The sequence below is a fragment of the Procambarus clarkii genome, chromosome 37 (assembly GCF_040958095.1).
Source record: "Procambarus clarkii isolate CNS0578487 chromosome 37, FALCON_Pclarkii_2.0, whole genome shotgun sequence".
In the NCBI taxonomy this organism is placed as follows: Eukaryota; Metazoa; Arthropoda; class Malacostraca; order Decapoda; family Cambaridae; genus Procambarus; species Procambarus clarkii.
This window is the reverse complement of record NC_091186.1, coordinates 1,343,373-1,361,486: the sequence shown is the minus strand read 5'-3', so window position 1 is coordinate 1,361,486 and position 18,114 is coordinate 1,343,373.

Genomic DNA, 18,114 nt, shown 5'->3' with positions numbered 1-18,114 from the left:
ATAATCGATACCTCGCTCTATGATTTGAAGGTAAAATCCTCAAATATGGTAAAATAGTGACTTTTTTCACGTTTTTCATGTAGTTTGATATTACGTAAATATATTCATTTTTACCAATATTTCGATTCTATTTCATGTAGTATCACGATATGTGATTTGGCCTTTAATTCTCAGAATTTCGCATAATATTGCACTTCAAGCAAGTTTTCTTCATTTTGTTTCGTACGAAAAAGCGTCGAATTTAGCAATATTTTGACGTTTATCATCCCCTTTTCCTTTATGTGATTTATGGAAAATATCATCGAATTAGACAATATTTTGCCGTTTTTCCACGTTTTTGTGAATTTTCAGTTTATTAGTATTAATTCATAAATATACGATAAAAATAATGAAAACATATAATTGATTAGATAATAACATTAAATACTACATTTTCAATCATCTATTTGTTTCTCGTTAAAATACTGAGTAAGATATTTAAAAAGGAAAGAAGTTCTGTTTTTATTGCATATATCGACGTTTCAGCCGGATTAGAGCGCTTTTACGTGTGCATCTTCTATCGGTAATATAAACGGAAAATCAGGAACATTTTAGTTAATTCTAATGAAAACACATTGATTTTTATCATTTGTATTGGAAACAACATTGTCATATGTCTTTTCTTGGATCTAAATAATACGATACCTATGATTTGAAGTTAAAATCCTCAAATATGGAAAAATAGTGACTTTTTTCACGTTTTTTATGTAGTTTGATATTACGTAAATATATTAATTTTTACCAATATTTCGATTCTATTTCATGTAGTATCACGATATGTGATTTGGCCTTTAATTCTCAGAATTTCCCATAATATTGCTTTTCAAGCAAGTTTTCTTTCATTTTGTTCCTACGAAAAATCATCGAATTTAGCAATATTTTGACGTTTATCATCCCCTTTTCCTTAACGTAATTTAAAGAAAATATCATCGAATTAGGTAATATTTTGCCGTTTTTCCACGTTTTTGTGAATTTTCAGTTTATTGGCATTAATTCATTATATATACGATAAAAATGATTCAAACACATAATTGATTAGATAATAACCTTAAATACTTCATTTTCAATTACCTATTTGTTTCTTGTTAAAATACTGAGTAAAATATTGAAAAGGGAAGAAGTTCTGTTTTTATTGCATATATCGACGTTTCAGCCGGAAAAGAGCGGTTTTACGTGTACATCTTCCATCGGTAATATAAACGGAAAATCAGGAACATTTTAGTTAATTCTAATGAAAACACATTGATTTTTATCATTTGTATTGGAAACAACATTGTCATATGTCTTTTCTTTGATCTAAATCATACGATACCTCGCTCTATGATTTGAAGGTAAAATCCTCAAATATGGAAAAATAGTGACTTTTTTCACGTTTTTCATGTAGTTTGATATTACGTAAATATATTCATTTTTACCAATATTTCGATTCTATTTCATATAGTATCACGATGTGTGATTTGGCCTTTAATTCTCAGAATTTCGCATAATATTGCACTTCAAGCAAATTTTCTTTCATTTTGTTTCGTACGAAAAAGCGTCGAATTTAGCAATATTTTGACGTTTATCATCCCCTTTTCCTTTATGTGATTTAAAGAAAATATCATCGAATTAGACAATATTTTGCCGTTTTTCCACGTTTTTGTGAATTTTCAGTTTATTAGTATTAATTCATAAATATACGATAAAAATAATGAAAACATATAATTGATTAGATAATAACCTTAAATACTACATTTTCAATCATCTATTTGTTTCTCGTTAAAATACTGAGTAAGATATTTTAAAAGGAAAGAAGTTCTATTTTTATTGCATATATCGACGTTTCAGCCGGATTAGAGCGCTTTTACGTGTACATCTTCCATCGATAATATAAACGGAAAATCAGGAACATTTTAGTTAATTCTAATGAAAACACATTGATTTTTATCATTTGTATTGGAAACAACATTGTCATATGTCTTTTCTTGGATCTAAATAATACGATACCTCGCTCTATGATTTTAAGTTAAAATCCTCAAATATGGAAAAATAGTGACTTTTTTCACGTTTTTCATGTGGTTTGATATTACGTATATATATTCATTTGTACCAATATTTCGATTCTATTTCATGTAGTATCACGATATGTGATTTGGCCTTTAATTCTCAGAATTTCGCATAATATTGCTTTTCAAGCAAGTTTTCTTTCATTTTGTTTCCTACGAAAAATCATCGAATTTAGCAATATTTTGACGTTTATCATCCCCTTTTCCTTAACGTGATTTAAACAAAATATCATCGAATTAGGTAATATTTTGCCGTTTTTCCACGTTTTTGTGAATTTTCAGTTTATTGGTATTAATTCATTATATATACGATAAAAATGATGCAAACACATAATTGATTAGATAATAACCTTAAATACTTCATTTTCAATCAACTATTTGATTCTTGTTAAAATACTGAGTAAATTATTGAAAAGGGAAGAAGTTCTGTTTTTATTGCATATATCGACGTTTCAGCCGGATTAGAGCGGTTTTACGTGTACATCTTCCATCGGTAATATAAACGGAAAATCAGGAACATTTTAGTTAATTCTAATGAAAACACATTGATTTTTATCATTTGTATTGGAAACAACATTGTCATATGTCTTTTCTTGGATCTAAATCATACGATACCTCGCTCTATGATTTGAAGGTAAAATCCTCAAATATGGTAAAATAGTGACTTTTTTCACGTTTTTCATGTAGTTTGATATTACGTAAATATATTCATTTTTACCAATATTTCGATTCTATTTCATGTAGTATCACGATATGTGATTTGGCCTTTAATTCTCAGAATTTCGCATAATATTGCACTTCAAGCAAGTTTTCTTTCATTTTGTTTCGTACGAAAAAGCGTCGAATTAAGCAATATTTTAACGTTTATAATTCCCTTTTCCTCTATGTGATTTAAAGAAAATATCATCGAATTAGACAATATTTTGCCGTTTTTCCACGTTTTTGTGAATTTTCAGTTTATTTCTACTAATTCATAAATATACGATAAAAATAATGAAAACATATAATTGATTAGATAATAACCTTAAATACTACATTTTCAACCATCTATTTGTTTCTCGTTAAAATACTGAGTAAGATATTTAAAAAGGAAAGAAGTTCTGTTTTTATTGCATATATCGACGTTTCTGCCGGATTAGAGCGCTTTTACGTGTACATCTTCCATCGGTAATATAACCGGAAAATCAGAAACATTTTAGTTAATTCTAATGAAAACACATTGATTTTTATCATTTGTATTGGAAACAACATTGTCATATGTCTTTCCTTGAATCTAAATAATACGATACCTCGCTCAATGATTTGAAGTTAAAATCCTCAAATATGGAAAAATAGTGACTTTTTTCACGTTTTTCATGTAGTTTGATATTACGTAAATATATTCGTTTTTACCAATATTTCGATTCTATTTCATGTAGTATCACGATATGTGATTTGGCCTATAATTCTCAGAATTTCGAATAATATTGATTTTCAAGCAAGTTTTCTTTCATTTTGTTTCGTACGAAAAATCATCGAATTTAGCAATATTTTGACGTTTATCATCCCCTTTTCCTTAACGTGATTTAAACAAAATATCATCGAATTAGGTAATATTTTGCCGTTTTTCCACGTTTTTGTGAATTTTCAGTTTATTGGCATTAATTCATTATATATACGATAAAAATGATTCAAACACATAATTGATTAGATAATAACCTTAAATACTTCATTTTCAATTACCTATTTGTTTCTTGTTAAAATACTGAGTAAAATATTGAAAAGGGAAGAAGTTCTGTTTTTATTGCATATATCGACGTTTCAGCCGGAAAAGAGCGGTTTTACGTGTACATCTTCCATCGGTAATATAAACGGAAAATCAGGAACATTTTAGTTAATTCTAATGAAAACACATTGATTTTTATCATTTGTATTGAAAACAACATTGTCATATGTCTTTTCTTTGATCTAAATCATACGATACCTCGCTCTATGATTTGAAGGTAAAATCCTCAAATATGGAAAAATAGTGACTTTTTTCACGTTTTTCATGTAGTTTGATATTACGTAAATATATTCATTTTTACCAATATTTCGATTCTATTTCATATAGTATCACGATGTGTGATTTGGCCTTTAATTCTCAGAATTTCGCATAATATTGCACTTCAAGCAAATTTTCTTTCATTTTGTTTCGTACGAAAAAGCGTCGAATTTAGCAATATTTTGACGTTTATCATCCCCTTTTCCTTTATGTGATTTAAAGAAAATATCATCGAATTAGACAATATTTTGCCGTTTTTCCACGTTTTTGTGAATTTTCAGTTTATTAGTATTAATTCATAAATATACGATAAAAATAATGAAAACATATAATTGATTAGATAATAACCTTAAATACTACATTTTCAATCATCTATTTGTTTCTCGTTAAAATACTGAGTAAGATATTTTAAAAGGAAAGAAGTTCTATTTTTATTGCATATATCGACGTTTCAGCCGGATTAGAGCGCTTTTACGTGTACATCTTCCATCGATAATATAAACGGAAAATCAGGAACATTTTAGTTAATTCTAATGAAAACACATTGATTTTTATCATTTGTATTGGAAACAACATTGTCATATGTCTTTTCTTGGATCTAAATAATACGATACCTCGCTCTATGATTTTAAGTTAAAATCCTCAAATATGGAAAAATAGTGACTTTTTTCACGTTTTTCATGTGGTTTGATATTACGTATATATATTCATTTGTACCAATATTTCGATTCTATTTCATGTAGTATCACGATATGTGATTTGGCCTTTAATTCTCAGAATTTCGCATAATATTGCTTTTCAAGCAAGTTTTCTTTCATTTTGTTTCCTACGAAAAATCATCGAATTTAGCAATATTTTGACGTTTATCATCCCCTTTTCCTTAACGTGATTTAAACAAAATATCATCGAATTAGGTAATATTTTGCCGTTTTTCCACGTTTTTGTGAATTTTCAGTTTATTGGTATTAATTCATTATATATACGATAAAAATGATGCAAACACATAATTGATTAGATAATAACCTTAAATACTTCATTTTCAATCAACTATTTGATTCTTGTTAAAATACTGAGTAAATTATTGAAAAGGGAAGAAGTTCTGTTTTTATTGCATATATCGACGTTTCAGCCGGATTAGAGCGGTTTTACGTGTACATCTTCCATCGGTAATATAAACGGAAAATCAGGAACATTTTAGTTAATTCTAATGAAAACACATTGATTTTTATCATTTGTATTGGAAACAACATTGTCATATGTCTTTTCTTGGATCTAAATCATACGATACCTCGCTCTATGATTTGAAGGTAAAATCCTCAAATATGGTAAAATAGTGACTTTTTTCACGTTTTTCATGTAGTTTGATATTACGTAAATATATTCATTTTTACCAATATTTCGATTCTATTTCATGTAGTATCACGATATGTGATTTGGCCTTTAATTCTCAGAATTTCGCATAATATTGCACTTCAAGCAAGTTTTCTTTCATTTTGTTTCGTACGAAAAAGCGTCGAATTAAGCAATATTTTAACGTTTATAATTCCCTTTTCCTCTATGTGATTTAAAGAAAATATCATCGAATTAGACAATATTTTGCCGTTTTTCCACGTTTTTGTGAATTTTCAGTTTATTTCTACTAATTCATAAATATACGATAAAAATAATGAAAACATATAATTGATTAGATAATAACCTTAAATACTACATTTTCAACCATCTATTTGTTTCTCGTTAAAATACTGAGTAAGATATTTAAAAAGGAAAGAAGTTCTGTTTTTATTGCATATATCGACGTTTCTGCCGGATTAGAGCGCTTTTACGTGTACATCTTCCATCGGTAATATAAACGGAAAATCAGAAACATTTTAGTTAATTCTAATGAAAACACATTGATTTTTATCATTTGTATTGGAAACAACATTGTCATATGTCTTTCCTTGAATCTAAATAATACGATACCTCGCTCAATGATTTGAAGTTAAAATCCTCAAATATGGAAAAATAGTGACTTTTTTCACGTTTTTCATGTAGTTTGATATTACGTAAATATATTCGTTTTTACCAATATTTCGATTCTATTTCATGTAGTATCACGATATGTGATTTGGCCTATAATTCTCAGAATTTCGAATAATATTGATTTTCAAGCAAGTTTTCTTTCATTTTGTTTCGTACGAAAAATCATCGAATTTAGCAATATTTTGACGTTTATCATCCCCTTTTCCTTAACGTGATTTAAACAAAATATCATCGAATTAGGTAATATTTTGCCGTTTTTCCACGTTTTTGTGAATTTTCAGTTTATTGGCATTAATTCATTATATATACGATAAAAATGATTCAAACACATAATTGATTAGATAATAACCTTAAATACTTCATTTTCAATTACCTATTTGTTTCTTGTTAAAATACTGAGTAAAATATTGAAAAGGGAAGAAGTTCTGTTTTTATTGCATATATCGACGTTTCAGCCGGAAAAGAGCGGTTTTACGTGTACATCTTCCATCGGTAATATAAACGGAAAATCAGGAACATTTTAGTTAATTCTAATGAAAACACATTGATTTTTATCATTTGTATTGAAAACAACATTGTCATATGTCTTTTCTTTGATCTAAATCATACGATACCTCGCTCTATGATTTGAAGGTAAAATCCTCAAATATGGAAAAATAGTGACTTTTTTCACGTTTTTCATGTAGTTTGATATTACGTAAATATATTCATTTTTACCAATATTTCGATTCTATTTCATATAGTATCACGATGTGTGATTTGGCCTTTAATTCTCAGAATTTCGCATAATATTGCACTTCAAGCAAATTTTCTTTCATTTTGTTTCGTACGAAAAAGCGTCGAATTTAGCAATATTTTGACGTTTATCATCCCCTTTTCCTTTATGTGATTTAAAGAAAATATCATCGAATTAGACAATATTTTGCCGTTTTTCCACGTTTTTGTGAATTTTCAGTTTATTAGTATTAATTCATAAATATACGATAAAAAAAATGAAAACATATAATTGATTAGATAATAACCTTAAATACTACATTTTCAATCATCTATTTGTTTCTCGTTAAAATACTGAGTAAGATATTTTAAAAGGAAAGAAGTTCTGTTTTTATTGCATATATCGACGTTTCAGCCGGATTAGAGCGCTTTTACGTGTACATCTTCCATCGATAATATAAACGGAAAATCAGGAACATTTTAGTTAATTCTAATGAAAACACATTGATTTTTATCATTTGTATTGGAAACAACATTGACATATGTCTTTTCTTGGATCTAAATAATACGATACCTCGCTCTATGATTTGAAGTTAAAATCCTAAAATATGGAAAAATAGTGACTTTTTTCACGTTTTTCATGTGGTTTGATATTACGTATATATATTCATTTGTACCAATATGTCGATTCTATTTCATGTAGTATCACGATATGTGAGTTGGCCTTTAATTCTCAGAATTTCGCATAATATTGCTTTTCAAGCAAGTTTTCTTTCATTTTGTTTCCTACGAAAAATCATCGAATTTAGCAATATTTTGACGTTTATCATCCCCTTTTCCTTAACGTTATTTAAACAAAATATCATCGAATTAGGTAATATTTTGCCGTTTTTCCACGTTTTTGTGAATTTTCAGTTTATTGGTATTAATTCATTATATATACGATAAAAATGATGCAAACACATAATTGATTAGATAATAACCTTAAATACTTCATTTTCAATCAACTATTTGATTCTTGTTAAAATACTGAGTAAATTATTGAAAAGGGAAGAAGTTCTGTTTTTATTGCATATATCGACGTTTCAGCCGGAATAGAGCGGTTTTACGTGTACATCTTCCATCGGTAATATAAACGGAAAATCAGGAACATTTTAGTTAATTCTAATGAAAACACATTGATTTTTATCATTTGTATTGGAAACAACATTGTCATATGTCTTTTCTTGGATCTAAATCATACGATACCTCGCTCTATGATTTGAAGGTAAAATCCTCAAATATGGTAAAATAGTGACTTTTTTCACGTTTTTCATGTAGTTTAATATTACGTAAATATATTCATTTTTACCAATATTTCGATTCTATTTCATGTAGTATCACGATATGTGATTTGGCCTTTAATTCTCAGAATTTCGCATAATATTGCACTTCAAGCAAGTTTTCTTTCATTTTGTTTCGTACGAAAAAGCGTCGAATTAAGCAATATTTTAACGTTTATAATTCCCTTTTCCTCTATGTGATTTAAAGAAAATATCATCGAATTAGACAATATTTTGCCGTTTTTCCACGTTTTTGTGAATTTTCAGTTTATTTCTACTAATTCATAAATATACGATAAAAATAATGAAAACATATAATTGATTAGATAATAACCTTAAATACTACATTTTCAACCATCTATTTGTTTCTCGTTAAAATACTGAGTAAGATATTTAAAAAGGGAAAGAAGTTCTGTTTTTATTGCATATATCGACGTTTCAGCCGGATTAGAGCGCTTTTACGTGTGCATCTTCTATCGGTAATATAAACGGAAAATCAGGAACATTTTAGTTAATTCTAATGAAAACACATTGATTTTTATCATTTGTATTGGAAACAACATTGTCATATGTCTTTTCTTGGATCTAAATAATAAGATACCTCGCTCTATGATTTGAAGTTAAAATCCTCAAATATGGAAAAATAGTGACTTTTTTCACGTTTTTCATGTAGTTTGATATTACGTAAATATATTCATTTTTACCAATATTTCGATTCTATTTCATGTAGTATCACGATATGTGATTTGGCCTTTAATTCTCGGAATTTCGCATAATATTGCTTTTCAAGCAAGTTTTCTTTCATTTTGTTTCCTACGAAAAATCATCGAATTTAGCAATATTTTGACGTTTATCATCCCCTTTTCCTTAACGTGATTTAAACAAAATATCATCGAATTAGGTAATATTTTGCCGTTTTTCCACGTTTTTGTGAATTTTCAGTTTATTGGTATTAATTCATTATATATACGATAAAAATGATTCAAACACATAATTGATTAGATAATAACCTTAAATACTTCATTTTCAATTACCTATTTGTTTCTTGTTAAAATACTGAGGAAATATTGAAAAGGGAAGAAGTTCTGTTTTTATTGCATATATCGACGTTTCAGCCGGAATTGAGCGGTTTTACGTGTACATCTTCCATCGGTAATAAAAACGGAAAATCAGGAACATTTTAGTTAATTCTAATGAAAACACATTGATTTTTATCATTTGTATTGGAAACAACATTGTCATATGTCTTTTCTTGGATCTAATTAATACGAAACCTCGCTCTATGATTTGAAGGTAAAATCCTCAAATATTGTAAAATAGTGACTTTTTTCACGTTTTTCATGTAGTTTGATATTATGTAAATATATTCATTTTACCAATATTTCGATTCTATTTCATGTAGTATCACGATATGTGACTTGGCCTTTAATTCTCAGAATTTCGCATAATATTGCATTTCAAGCAAGTTTTCTTTCATTTTGTTTCGTACGAAAAAGCGTCGAATTTAGCAATATTTTGACGTTTATCATCCCCTTTTCCTTTATGTTATTTAAAGAAAATATCATCGAATTAGACAATATTTTGCCGTTTTTCCACGTTTTTGTGAATTTTCAGTTTATTAATATTAATTCATAAATATACGATAAAAATAATGAAAACATATAATTGATTAGATAATAACCTTAAATACTACATTTTCATTCATCTATTTGTTTCTCGTTAAAATACTGAGTAAGATATTTAAAAAGGAAAGAAGTTCTGTTTTTATTGCATATATCGACGTTTCAGCCGGATTAGAGCGCTTTTACGTGTGCATCTTCTATCGGTAATATAAACGGAAAATCAGGAACATTTTAGTTAATTCTAATGAAAACACATTGATTTTTATCATTTGTATTGGAAACAACATTGTCATATGTCTTTTCTTGGATCTAAATAATAAGATACCTCGCTCTATGATTTGAAGTTAAAATCCTCAAATATGGAAAAATAGTGACTTTTTTCACGTTTTTCATGTAGTTTGATATTACGTAAATATATTCATTTTTACCAATATTTCGATTCTATTTCATGTAGTATCACGATATGTGATTTGGCCTTTAATTCTCGGAATTTCGCATAATATTGCTTTTCAAGCAAGTTTTCTTTCATTTTGTTTCCTACGAAAAATCATCGAATTTAGCAATATTTTGACGTTTATCATCCCCTTTTCCTTAACGTGATTTAAACAAAATATCATCGAATTAGGTAATATTTTGCCGTTTTTCCACGTTTTTGTGAATTTTCAGTTTATTGGTATTAATTCATTATATATACGATAAAAATGATTCAAACACATAATTGATTAGATAATAACCTTAAATACTTCATTTTCAATTACCTATTTGTTTCTTGTTAAAATACTGAGGAAATATTGAAAAGGGAAGAAGTTCTGTTTTTATTGCATATATCGACGTTTCAGCCGGAATTGAGCGGTTTTACGTTTACATCTTCCATCGGTAATTTAAACGGAAAATCAGGAACATTTTAGTTAATTCTAATGAAAACACATTGATTTTTATCATTTGTATTGGAAACAACATTGTCATATGTCTTTTCTTGGATCTAAATAATACGAAACCTCGCTCTATGATTTGAAGTTAAAATCCTCAAATATTGTAAAATAGTGACTTTTTCACGTTTTTCATGTAGTTTGATATTATGTAAATATATTCATTTTACCAATATTTCGATTCTATTTCATGTAGTATCACGATATGTGACTTGGCCTTTAATTCTCAGAATTTCGCATAATATTGCATTTCAAGCAAGTTTTCTTTCATTTTGTTTCGTACGAAAAGGCGTCGAATTTAGCAATATTTTGACGTTTATCATCCCCTTTTCCTTTATGTGATTTAAAGAAAATATCATCGAATTAGACAATATTTTGCCGTTTTTCCACGTTTTTGTGAATTTTCAGTTTATTAATATTAATTCATAAATATACGATAAAAATAATGAAAACATATAATTGATTAGATAATAACCTTAAATACTACATTTTCATTCATCTATTTGTTTCTCGTTAAAATACTGAGTAAGATATTTAAAAAGGAAAGAAGTTCTGTTTTTATTGCATATATCGACGTTTCAGCCGGATTAGAGCGCTTTTACGTGTACATCTTCCATCGGTAATATAAACGGAAAATCAGGAACATTTTAGTTAATTCTAATGGAAACACATTGATTTTTATCATTTGTATTGGAAACAACATTGTCATATGTCTTTTCTTGGATCTAAATAATACGATACCTCGCTCTATGATTTGAAGTTAAAATCCTCAAATATGGAAAAATAGTGACTTTTTTCACGTTTTTCATGTAGTTTGATATTACGTAAATATATTCGTTTTTACCAATATTTCGGTTCTATTTCATGTAGTATCACGATATGTGATTTGGCCTATAATTCTCACAATTTCGAATAATATTGATTTTCAAGCAAGTTTTCTTTCATTTTGTTTCGTACGAAAAATCATCGAATTTAGCAATATTTTGACGTTTATCATCCCCTTTTCCTTAACGTGATTTAAACAAAATATCATCGAATTAGGTAATATTTTGCCGTTTTTCCACGTTTTTGTGAATTTTCAGTTTATTGGCATTAATTCATTATATATACGATAAAAATGATTCAAACACATAATTGATTAGATAATAACCTTTAATACTTCATTTTCAATTACCTATTTGTTTCTTGTTAAAATACTGAGTAAAATATTGAAAAGGGAAGAAGTTCTGTTTTTATTGCATATATCGACGTTTCAGCCGGAAAGAGCGGTTTTACGTGTACATCTTCCATCGGTAATATAAACGGAAAATCAGGAACATTTTAGTTAATTCTAATAAAAACACATTGATTTTTATCATGTGTATTGGAAACAACATTGTCATATGTCTTTTCTTTGATCTAAATCATACGATACCTCGCTCTATGATTTGAAGGTAAAATCCTCAAATATGGTAAAATTGTCACTTTTTTCACGTTTTTCATGTAGTTTGATATTACGTAAATATATTCATTTTTACCAATATTTCGATTCTATTTCATGTAGTATCACGATATGTGATTTGGCCTTTAATTCTCAGAATTTCGCATAATATTGCACTTCAAGCAAGCAAGTTTTCTTTTATTTTGTTTCGTACGAAAAAGCGTCGAATTTAGCAATATTTTAACGTTTATAATTCCCTTTTCCTTTATGTGATTTAAAGAAAATATCATCGAATTAGACAATATTTTGCCGTTTTTCCACGTTCTTGTGAATTTTCAGTTTATTAGTATTAATTCATGAATATACGATAAAAATAATGAAAACATATAATTGATTAGATAATAACCTTAAATACTACATTTTCAATCATCTATTTGTTTCTCGTTAAAATACTGAGTAAGATATTTAAAAAGGAAAGAAGTTCTGTTTTTATTGCATATATCGACGTTTCAGCCGGATTAGAGCGCTTTTACGTGTGCATCTTCCTTCGGTAATATAAACGGAAAATCAGGAACATTCTAATGAAAACACATTGATTTTTATCATTTGTATTGGAAACAACATTGTGATATGTCTTTTCTTGGATCTAAATAATAAGATACCTCGCTCTATGATTTGAAGTTAAAATCCTCAAATATGGAAAAATAGTGACTTTTTTCACGTTTTTCATGTAGTTTGATATTACGTAAATATATTCATTTTTACCAATATTTCGATTCTATTTCATGTAGTATCACGATATGTGATTTGGCATTTAATTCTCAGAATTTCGCTTAATATTGCTTTTCAAGCAAGTTTTCTTTCATTTTGTTTCGTACGAAAAATGATCGAATTTAGCAATATTTTGACGTTTATCATCCCCTTTTCCCTAACGTGATTTAAACAAAATATCATGGAATTAGGTAATATTTTGCTGTTTTTCCACGTTTTTGTGAATTTTCAGTTTATTGGAATTAATTCAAAATATATATACGATAAAAATGATGCAAACACATTAGATAGATAACAACCTTAGATAACAACCTTAAATACTTCATTTTCAATCAACTATTTGTTTCTTGTTAAAATACTGAGTAAAATATTGAAAAGGGAAGAAGTTCTGTTTTTATTGCATATATCGACGTTTCAGCCGGAATAGAGCGGTTTTACGTGTACATCTTCCATCGATAATATAAACGGAAAATCAGGAACATTTTAGTTAATTCAAATGAAAACACATTGATTTTTATCATTTGTATTGGAAACAACATTGTCATATGTCTTTTCTTGGATCTAAATCATACGATACCTCGCTCTATTATTTGAAGGTAAAATCCTCAAATATGGTAAAATAGTGACTTTTTCACGTTTTTCATGTAGTTTGATATTACGTAAATATATTCATTTTTACCAATATTTCGATTCTATTTCATATAGTATCACGATATGTGATTTGGCCTTTAATTCTCAGAATTTCGCATAATATTGCACTTCAAGCAAATTTTCTTTCATTTTGTTTCGTACGAAAAAGCGTCGAATTTAGCAATATTTTGACGTTTATCATCCCCTTTTCCTTTATGTGATTTAAAGAAAATATCATCGAATTAGACAATATTTTGCCGTTTTTCCACGTTTTTGTGAATTTTCAGTTTATTAGTATTAATTCATAAATATACGATAAAAATAATGAAAAACATATAATTGATTAAATAATAACCTTAAATACTACATTTTCAATCATCTATTTGTTTCTCGTTAAAATACTGAGTAAGATATTTTAAAGGGAAAGAAGTTCTGTTTTTATTGCATATATCGACGTTTCAGCCGGATTAGAGCGCTTTTACGTGTACATCTTCCATCGATAATATAAACGGAAAATCAGGAACATTTTAGTTAATTCTAATGAAAACACATTGATTTTTATCATTTGTATTGGAAACAACATTGTCATATGTCTTTTCTTGGATCTAAATAATACGATACCTCGCTCTATGATTTGAAGTTAAAATCCTCAAATATGGAAAAATAGTGACTTTTTTCACGTTTTTCATGTAGTTTGATATTACGTAAATATATTCGTTTTTACCAATATTTCGATTCTATTTCATGTAGTATCACGATATGTGATTTGTCCTTTAATTCTCAGAATTTCGCATAATACTGCTTTTCATGCAAGTTTTCTTTCATTTTGTTTCGTACGAAAAATCATCGAATTTAGCAATATTTTGACGTTTATCATCCCCTTTTCCTTACGTGATTTAAACAAAATATCATCGAATTAGGTAATATTTTGCCGTTTTTCCACGTTTTTGTGAATTTTCAGTTTATTGGCATTAATTCATTATATATAAGATAAAAATGGTTCAAACACATAATTGATTAGATAATAACCTTAAATACTTCATTTTCAATCAACTATTTGTTTCTTGTTAAAATACTGAGTAAAATATTGAAAAGGGAAGAAGTTCTGTTTTTATTGCATATATCGACGTTTCAGCCGGAAAGAGCGGTTTTACGTGTACATCTTCCATCGGTAATATAAACGGAAAATCAGGAACATTTTAGTTAATTCTAATGAAAACACATTGATTTTTATCATTTGTATTGGAAACAACATTGTCATATGTCTTTTCTTGGATCTAAATCATACGATACATCGCTCTATGATTTGAAGGTAAAATCCTCAAATATGGTAAAATAGTGACTTTTTTCACGTTTTTCATGTAGTTTGATATTACGTAAATATATTCATTTTTACCAATATTTCGATTCTATTTCATGTAGTATCACGATATGTGATTTGGCCTTTAATTCTCAGAATTTCGCATAATATTGCACTTCAAGCAAGTTTTCTTTCATTTTGTTTCGTACGAAAAAGCGTCGAATTAAGCAATATTTTAACGTTTATAATTCCCTTTTCCTCTATGTGATTTAAAGAAAATATCATCGAATTAGACAATATTTTGCCGTTTTTCCCCGTTTTTGTGAATTTTCAGTTTATTTCTACTAATTCATAAATATACGATAAAAATAATGAAAACATATAATTGATTAGATAATAACCTTAAATACTACATTTTCAACCATATATTTGTTTCTCGTTAAAATACTGAGTAAGATATTTAAAAAGGAAAGAAGTTCTGTTTTTATTGCATATATCGACGTTTCAGCCGGATTAGAGCGCTTTTACGTGTGCATCTTCTATCGGTAATATAAACGGAAAATCAGGAACATTTTAGTTAATTCTAATGAAAACACATTGATTTTTATCATTTGTATTGGAAACAACATTGTCATATGTCTTTTCTTGGATCTAAATAATAAGATACCTCGCTCTATGATTTGAAGTTAAAATCCTCAAATATGGAAAAATAGTGACTTTTTTCACGTTTTTCATGTAGTTTGATATTACGTAAATATATTCATTTTTATCAATATTTCGATTCTATTTCATGTAGTATCACGATATGTGATTTGGCCTTTAATTTCGGAATTTCGCATAATATTGCTTTTCAAGCAAGTTTTCTTTCATTTTGTTTCGTACGAAAAAGCGTCGAATTTAGCAATATTTTGACGTTTATCATCCCCTTTTCCTTTATGTGATTTAAAGAAAATATCATCGAATTAGACAATATTTTGCCGTTTTTCCACGTTTTTGTGAATTTTCAGTTTATTAATATTAATTCATAAATATACGATAAAAATAATGAAAACATATAATTGATTAGATAATAACCTTAAATACTACATTTTCATTCATCTATTTGTTTCTCGTTAAAATACTGAGTAAGATATTTAAAAAGGAAAGAAGTTCTGTTTTTATTGCATATATCGACGTTTCAGCCGGATTAGAGCGCTTTTACGTGTACATCTTCCATCGGTAATATAAACGGAAAATCAGGAACATTTTAGTTAATTCTAATGGAAACACATTGATTTTTATCATTTGTATTGGAAACAACATTGTCATATGTCTTTTCTTGGATCTAAATAATACGATACCTCGCTCTATGATTTGAAGTTAAAATCCTCAAATATGGAAAAATAGTGACTTTTTTCACGTTTTTCATGTAGTTTGATATTACGTAAATATATTCGTTTATACCAATATTTCGATTCTATTTCATGTAGTATCACGATATGTGATTTGGCCTATAATTCTCACAATTTCGAATAATATTGATTTTCAAGCAAGTTTTTCTTTCATTTTGTTTCGTACGAAAAATCATCGAATTTAGCAATATTTTGACGTTTATCATCCCCTTTTCCTTAACGTGATTTAAACAAAATATCATCGAATTAGGTAATATTTTGCCGTTTTTCCACGTTTTTGTGAATTTTCAGTTTATTGGCATTAATTCATTATATATACGATAAAAATGATTCAAACACATAATTGATTAGATAATAACCTTAAATACTTCATTTTCAATTACCTATTTGATTCTTGTTAAAATACTGAGTAAAATATTGAAAAGGGAAGAAGTTCTGTTTTTATTGCATATATCGACCTTTCAGCCGGAAAGAGCGGTTTTACGTGTACATCTTCCATCGGTAATATAAACGGAAAATCAGGAACATTTTAGTTAATTCTAATAAAAACACATTGATTTTTATCATTTGTATTGGAAACAACATTGTCATATGTCTTTTCTTTGATCTAAATCATACGATACCTCGCTCTATGATTTGAAGGTAAAATCCTCAAATATGGTAAAATAGTCACTTTTTTCACGTTTTTCATGTAGTTTGATATTACGTAAATATATTCATTTTTACCAATATTTCGATTCTATTTCATGTAGTATCACGATATGTGATTTGGCCTTTAATTCTCAGAATTTCGCATAATATTGCACTTCAAGCAAGCAAGTTTTCTTTCATTTTGTTTCGTACGAAAAAGCGTCGAATTTAGCAATATTTTAACGTTTATAATTCCCTTTCCTTTATGTGATTTAAAGAAAATATCATCGAATTAGACAATATTTTGCCGTTTTTCCACGTGCTTGTGAATTTTCAGTTTATTAGTATTAATTCATGAATATACGATAAAAAAAATGAAAACATATAATTGATTAGATAATAACCTTAAATACTACATTTTCAATCATCTATTTGTTCTCGTTAAAATACTGAGTAAGATATTTTAAAGGGAAAGAAGTTCTGTTTTTATTGCATATATCGACGTTTCAGCCGGATTAGAGCGCTTTTACGTGTACATCTTCCATCGATAATATAAACGGAAAATCAGGAACATTTTAGTTAATTCTAATGAAAACACATTGATTTTTATCATTTGTATTGGAAACAACATTGTCATATGTCTTTCTTGGATCTAAATAATACGATACCTCGCTCTATGATTTGAAGTTAAAATCCTCAAATATGGAAAAATAGTGACTTTTTTCACGTTTTTCATGTAGTTTGATATTACGTAAATATATTCGTTTTTAACCAATATTTCGATTCTATTTCATGTAGTATCACGATATGTGATTTGTCCTTTAATTCTCAGAATTTCGCATAATACTGCTTTTCATGCAAGTTTTCTTTCATTTTGTTTCGTACGAAAAATCATCGAATTTAGCAATATTTTGACGTTTATCATCCCCTTTTCCTTAACGTGATTTAAAACAAAATATCATCGAATTAGGTAATATTTTGCCGTTTTTTCCACGTTTTTGTGAATTTTCAGTTTATTGGCATTAATTCATTATATATAAGATAAAAATGGTTCAAACACATAATTGATTAGATAATAACCTTAAATACTTCATTTTCAATCAACTATTTGTTTCTTGTTAAAATACTGAGTAAAATATTGAAAAGGGAAGAAGTTCTGTTTTTATTGCATATATCGACGTTTCAGCCGGAAAGAGCGGTTTTACGTGTACATCCATCGGTAATATAAACGGAAAATCAGGAACATTTTAGTTAAT